Raw genomic sequence first — 6,894 nt, 5'->3', positions numbered from 1 at the left:
CTGGGAGGTTGAGGCTGCAGTGAGCTATGACTGCACCACTGCACTTAGGCCTGGGTGACAGAGCAAGACCCTGTCTCAAAAAAAAAAAAAACAAACAAAAAACAAAACAAAAAAAAACTAGCCTCACTTGGACAGCACTACACTACATACGGCACCATGATTCCCCTTTACTGAGTCCCATCACAACCACATATGTCTCCACTGGCCAGGGATGGGCTAGAAGAGCTCAAAAGAGGAAAATGTTATTTGGAGGAAGTGGGGAACCTGCAGGGCTCCCCCAAGCACACGCTGCCCTGAGGGTATGTCATTCCAAGGAAAAAGGTTTTTTGTATTTGTTTTTGAGACAGAGTCTCACTCTGTCGCCCAGGCTGGAGTGCAGTGGCATGATCTCGGCTCACTGCAACCTCCGCCTCCCAGGTTCAAGCAATTCTCCTGCCTCAGCCTCCCAAGTAGCTGTGATTACAGGCGCCCGCCACCACGCCCGGCTAATTTTTGTATTTTTAGTAGAGATGGGGTTTCACCATGGTGGCCAGGCTGGTTTCAAACTCCTGATCTCGTGATCCACCCACCTCAGCCTCTCAAAGTGCTGGGATTATAGGTGTGAGCCACCGTGCCCAGCCTGGAAAAAGGTATTTTGAAGCATAGTGCTGACGAGCAAGACATGTCTGCAGAGGCCCTGCTCATCCCAGGCCTGCCAGTTTGTGCCCTGGGTTAGAGTTCTACTAAAACAATCTAAATTCTCACAGTACATGTTAATAACCTGAGAACCAAAGATAAAAATCTGCCTGTCTCAAGACGTGTGAAATTTCATAGAAGACCAACAGAATCAGAGATGCAATAACGTTCACAATAAATTCTTTAGACAATTTAATCCAAAGAACCAAATAAAAACACTGTCATTGCAATTTTAAAAGGCTCGTAGGCACATAGTATGCATATCAGAATTTCTGCTGAACACTGAATGCTGGGTTTTGTTGGGTGGCAGCTATCATTAAAATAGAAAAGTACCAGGAGCTGACTTGATCTGGGCAGTAACACAAAATTAAACAAACGTATCTACGTTTAAAAAAAGATTCAAATTCAAACTTGGAAGGATACATTATCTGAAAATAAAAAATGTTTCTAGCTGGCAGGGAGGTAGAAGAGAGTCCTGAAAATAATTGTCTAAGACCTGGATTCTAGACCAGCTCTTCCTAAGGCAGCCCTATCTTAGTCATGGTTCTGAAAAATAAGGGTTGGGACCAAAAGGCCTTCCATGTCCCTTCTAGATCCAAGCATCTCTCACGCTAAAACAGAAATTGCAAGCTGGGTGCAGTGGCTCACGCCTGTAATCCTAGTATTTTAGGAGGCCAAACAGGCAAATCACCTGAGCTCAGGAGTTTGAGACCAAGACAACATGATACATACAAAAAATTAGCCAGGTATGGTGGTGCATACCTGTAATACCAGCTACTTGGGAGGATGAGGCACAAGAATTGCTTGAAACCAGGAGGCAGAGGTTGTAGTGAGCTGACATTGCACCTCTGCACCCCACCCTGGGAGACAGAGTGAGACTCTGTTTCAAAACAAACAAACAAACAAATTAAAATTTTAAAAAAAGTATACAAAATTAGCTGGGCATGGTGGCGCATGCCTATAATCCCAGTTACTTGGGAGGCAGAGGCAAGAGAATCAATTGAACCCGCGAGGTGGAGGTTGCAGTGAGCCGAGATTGCACCATTGCACTCCAGCCTGGGCAACAAGAGTAAAACTCTATCTCAAAAATAAATAAATAAATTAATTAATTTAATTAAAAAGTAAAGCAGAAATTGAAAACCGGTGGCCCACTGGCCAGATAAAATCCCTCAATGTTTTGTTTGGCCTGCATGGAGATTTTTTTTTTTTCTAACTGAATATAAATGCCTCTAAATTGAGGCCATCCAGTTTGCCACAATCACTGCTGTTCCTTATTGCCTTGCCCCAGTCTGCTTCCCTCTTTGCCATCGCCTGCTTGGCCCCTGAAGGACTCAGGCTTTGGGACTGCCGTGCTATGGGGCTAAGGGATCCCCAACACTGCACTTGTTCCCATTACCACTTAAACCCCACTGAAAGATGATCTCAATTTACTTTGGTTTCTACCTGCGTTGCTGAGCAAATTTCACGGCTTTACAATTCGGAGCGGGGTGGGCACCCTGTAGAGTACTATCATTCCTATTATATAGGACACTAATAGCTCAAAAAACAAAAGAGACTTGTTCAAAGTCACAGAGTTAGTAAGTCAAGAGAGTTAACATAATTTCTATTTGCCAAGGAAATTTTTAATTTGAAAAATCTGGAAAGATACAAACTGAAAGCAAATTTCATATAAATATATACATGATTATAATTAATATTTACGGTGTACATCATGTTTAATTGCAGAAATGTGATCTTTTATATATTCACCATTTTGTATATATTTGCTTTTTTTTTTTTTTTTTTTTTTAAGAGATGTGGGTCTCACTATGTTTCCGAGGTTGGAAAGAAGTGGTTATTCACAGGCGTGATGGTAACACAGCACAGCCTTGAACTGCTGGGCGCACAAGTGGTCCTCCTGCCTCAGCCTCCCGAGTATCTGGGACTATAGATGTGCAACACTATGCCCAGCTTTTATGTTGTATATATTTGGATATAGTCACTTAGGCTATTATTGTAGGGTAGTGGCTTTTTGTTATTGTGGTAAAATAAAGGTTAAAGTTTACCATTTTAACCATTTTCAAGTGTACAGTTCAGTGGCATTAAGTCTATTTACATTATTGTTCAACTCTCACCAACATTCATCTCCAGAACTTTTTCACCTTGTAAAACTGAGACTCTGAAACATTGAACCACGACTCCTTCCAACCCCTGCCCCAGTCTACTTCCTGTCTCTATGAATTTGCCTGCTCTAGGAACCTCATACTAATATAATTCTACAGTAATTCTCCTTTTGTAACTGGCTTATTTCCCTTAGCTTAACGGATGAACCCTGAAGACATTATGCAAAAGGAAATAGACCAGTCATAGCTTTAAATTCTGACTGTGATTTTAACGCAGCAAAGGTGTGTGTTAAAAATGGCTATGAACTTTGTAGATGCCTAGCAAGAGAGCACAGAATGTGAATGACCCAGCCCGGAAGACTTCCTTCTGCATGAAATACCCAAACATACAAGTAACCTTTATGAGCTAAACTAAAAAAGGATTTCTGAGCACAGGCTCCTGGCACATAAAGCTCAGAATAGCTGAGCTTCACTTACCAAGTATAACAGCACAAAATGTCACGCCGGGAATATTGAATGTGGGAGTTCATTGCTTAAGGAAAAAAAATCCCTCACCTAATTTAAGGAAACCCTAAATGAATCAGTTTTTTGTTGTTGTTGTTAAAAACTCTACATTCCATCTGGTGCTAACTATATTTGCTTAGAGAAAGCAGTACCACAAAAGAAAGGTTATTTAGAGCATGCAATGGTTTCTGGATGGTTCTTCCATCTACTAGAGAACTTGACAAAGACCTAAGAAATTGACTCTAAATATGGACATAAATTTGTGTAAATGGAAGGTTAGAAACATCACATTCTGGGCCGGGTGTGGTGGCTCACAGCTGTAATCTCAGCACTTTGGGAAGCCAAGGTGGGTGGATCACTTGAAGCCAGGAGTTGGAGACTAGCCTGGCCAACATGGTGAAACTCTCTACAAAAAATACAAAATACAAAACACAAAAAGTAGCCAGGCGTGGTGATGCATGCCTGTAGTCCCAGCTACTTGGGAGGCTTCGATCACTTGGGCCCAGGAGGCAGAGGCTGCAATGAGCCCAGATCAAGCCATTACGCAAGACCCTGTCAAAAAACAAAACAAACAAACAAACAAAACGGGCGAAGTGGCTCATGCCTGTAATCCCAGCACTCATGCCTTTAATCCCGCTGAGGCGGGTGGATCACAAGGTCTGGAGTTCGACACTTCTGACCAGGAGCCCAGCCAATATGGTGAAACCCCTGTCTCTACTAAACATACAAAAATTAGCTGGGTGTGGTGGTGTGCACCTGTAGTCCCAGCTACGTGGGAGGTTGAAGCAGGAGAATCACTAGAACCTGGGAGGCAGAGGCTGCAGTGAGCCGGGATTGTGCCACTGCACTCCAGCCTGGGCAACAGAGACTCCATCTCAAAAAAATAAAAATAAAAAAAGAAATATCACCTTCTGGGTCAAGAAAATAATCAGATTCGTTTTACCTTATACCAGAAGCCCTTGCTGCTGTACCGTCCGCCTCCTTGTAAGATGGTCACCCTGGGAAATTGGCAGGATAGCCTGTCCTACCTTGTGAGGGTATTAAAATGACTGCAGACTTGATTTCAGGAGAGTGACCAAAATATAGGTTAGTCTCCTGCTGTCCGTATCACAAGGGAGGAGTCTGATGGGAAAGAGAACACAGCCTGCTGGGCTTTACCAGGAAACACACTGTTCATCTCTCACGACCCTGCCTCCTGCCCGTGTCCACATGCCAGCTCTGCTCAAGTGATCCTCCTGCCTCAGCCTCCAGAGGAGCTGGGATTATAGGTGGGCAACACCGTGCCTGGTTTTTATTTTGTATATATTTGGAATATAGTCACTTATTCACAAACAGACTACCCAAATTAGGGCAACTTGACTATCTCAAAAGAAAACTGCTGAGACTATGCTAAGGGGAAGAAGGGTATCTGGGTTCCAACATCATGGGGGTCCCCCGGTTTTAAGGCACAGGACAGTCCTGGGACCAGCAGCACCTGCATCTCCTGGGAATTTGTCACTGGGGTTCTGTGTGTGGCTTCAATGTGACCAAGACAACACCAATCCAATACTGTAGGGCCTGCTCTGATCCACCCACGTTTCATTGTCATCTCCTGCACGTAGGACGCTACACAGGCAGAATCAATGCCATTTTGCGTTTTTTTCTTTTTCCAAGAATGGGACAATGCATGATGGCTGCTGAGTGGGATCCATACTTGGGAGGAGGAAGACTTTATGTCAGTCTCCAGTGATGCTTCACCTGGACCCCAATCTTTCCTCAAACACCTCTGCTTCCTGCCTCTGTCCCTTTCGGAACTGAAGGCCTGTCCCTCAGCCAAAGTCCAGAGTCCTTTCTTCTCAAGCACAAGTCTCCTGCCCTCCAGTTGCTTGGCCCAGTAAGGAAGTCAGAGAAGGAAACAGGCAACTGCAATCAAGTGACACGAATGCCAGCGGTGTGGGGTGGGCAGGTCACGAAGGCAGGGAGACATGCTGCTCAGAAGGTCAGAGATTTCATGAGGTCAAGCTTCGGTGGGGTGCCCAGCAAGCAGATATTTGCCTCTACTTGTTTACATGTGACCTCCCGGGCAGGGTCTGTGATGTAGGTGGGCCTGCACCCTCACTGCCTAGCACAGAATTATGTATTGATAGGGATGCACTAGATTACCATGGTTTAGGACGCCAGCCCTCAAGTCAGCCGACGCCTCTGTACTCACCAGATAACCTTCGGTTCCCTTCCAACAGCTTCAAATGTCTGCTTTATGAATACCCCTGTGACCAGCTGGTGCTAGAAGAAAAATGATGCATACACCCTGTAGCTTGTCCTGAAGCAGGGGGGACAAGAATTTAAGTTAACAGTGTGCAGCTTTAAAAGTTGAGAGGTAGCGTGCGGTGGCTCGCGCCTGTAATCCCAGCACTTTGGGAGGCTGAGGCGGGTGGATCACCTGAGGTTGGGAGTTCAAGACCAGCCTGACCAACATGGAGAAACGTCGTCTCTTACTAAAAATACAAAACTAGCCAGGAGCGGTGGTGCATGCCTGTAATCCCAGCTACTGAGGTGGCTGAGGCAGGAGAATCACTTGAACCTGGGAGGCAGAGGTTGCAGTGAGCTGAGATCGTGCCACTGCACTCCAGCCTGACAACGGAGTGAGACTCTGTCTCAAAAAAAAAAAAAAAAAAAAAAAAAAAAGTTGAGAGGTGGGTGTCACAGAGGGGGACCAGCTGGCCAGCCAGACTGCCCCTCACAGTGGACAATACCTGAGTCCATTTGAGCCCACAGCTCAGAAACACAAGGCTCTCAGTCCACACAGAGTTGACCTTGCTGGGGGGTGGGAGGGAGGGGACACTCATTCATGTTCAACAGAGTCACAGGCCAATATGTAAACAACCAGAAGGCTAGTTTACCAATCTACCTTACCAGCAGCTATTCCTGTCTGCCGTCAGGGTATGCGCTGATGTGTGCAATTCGTGCAGTCATTCAACAAGGTTCTCACAAGCACCAAGTGTCCACTAGTTCATGAACTGTGAGCGCCTGACTGGGGAAAATAATGAAGCCAAATGAGGTGGAGATCCAGAAAGGGGAAATGGAATTGTGCAATGAGCTGGCGTCACACAAGCTGGAGTTCAAACGCTGTCCATCATTTAATAGGGAGGCGACTTTGGGGAAAATTGCTTAACCTTTCTGAGTCTCTTTCCTCACCTGTAAAATGGGCATAACAATATCTCCTTACATGATTATTAAAGAATGAGATTACATATGTAAAGTGTCTCATTGTGTTTGTTTTTCTGTTTATCTGGAGAGGCTATGCCACATAATTTTTAAGGGAACAGGCTTTGGGGTCAGACAGATCTGTCTTTAAATCCTAGCTCTGCCACTTACTAGATACATGATTTGGGTAAGTTGCTTAATTCTTTTTCCACTATGTCTCAGTTTGCTCATTTGTAAAATGGAAATACAAATTCCTCACAGGGTCTGAGAAATAAGGTAATGTATTCGAAGGACTTAAAAAACTCCTAGGATATGATAAGCATTTAACAAATGGTATGCTTAAGAGTAATTTTTAGGGCCGGGCGCGGTGGCTCAAGCCTGTAATCCCAGCACTTTGGGAGGCTGAGACGGGCGCATCACGAGGTCAGGA

The sequence above is a fragment of the Mandrillus leucophaeus genome, unplaced genomic scaffold (genome assembly GCF_000951045.1).
Source record: "Mandrillus leucophaeus isolate KB7577 unplaced genomic scaffold, Mleu.le_1.0 Scaffold4, whole genome shotgun sequence".
NCBI lineage: Eukaryota > Metazoa > Chordata > Mammalia > Primates > Cercopithecidae > Mandrillus > Mandrillus leucophaeus.
This window is presented reverse-complemented; position numbering follows the sequence as displayed.